This window comes from Papio anubis, chromosome Y (genome assembly GCF_008728515.1).
Source record: "Papio anubis isolate 15944 chromosome Y, Panubis1.0, whole genome shotgun sequence".
Classification (NCBI taxonomy): Eukaryota; Metazoa; Chordata; class Mammalia; order Primates; family Cercopithecidae; genus Papio; species Papio anubis.
Window position 1 is genome coordinate 5,812,786 of NC_044997.1, and position 705 is coordinate 5,813,490.

Sequence of the window (705 nt, forward strand, 5' to 3'; positions counted from 1 at the left end):
ACTGAGGTACCAGGTTCATCTCATGGGGGCTTGTCAGACAATGGGGACAGTACAGTGGGTGCAGCCCAATGAGTGAGAGCCGAAGCAGGGCGAGGCTCACCTCACCCAGGAAGTGCAAGGGGGAAGGGAATTCCCTTTCCTAGCCAAGGGAAACCATGACATACAACACCTGGACAATCGGGTCACTCCCACACTAATACTCCACTTTACCAAGGGTCTTAGCAAATGGCACAACAGGAAATTATATCCCACGCCTGGCTCGGAGGGTCCCACGCCTATGGAACCTCCCTCATTGCTAGAACAGCAGTCTGAGATCGAACTGCAAGGTGGCAACGAGGCTGGGGGAGAGGTGCCTGCCATTGCTGAGGCTTAAGTAGGTAAACAAAGTGTGTGGGAAGCTCGAACTGGGTGGAGCCCACCACAGCTCAAGGAGGCCTGCCTGCCTCTGTAGACTACACTTCTGGGGACAGGGCATAGCCATTCAAAAGGCAGCAGAAACCTCTGCAGATGTAATTGTCCCTGTTTGACAGCTTTGAAGAGAGTAGTGGTTTTCCCAGTACAGACTTTGAGATCTGAGAACGGGCAGATTGTCTGCTCCAGTAGATCCCTGACCCCTGAGTAGCCTAACTGGGAGATATCCCCCACTAGAGGCAGACTGACACCTCACACCTCACATGGTCAGGTACACTTCTTAGACGAAACTTC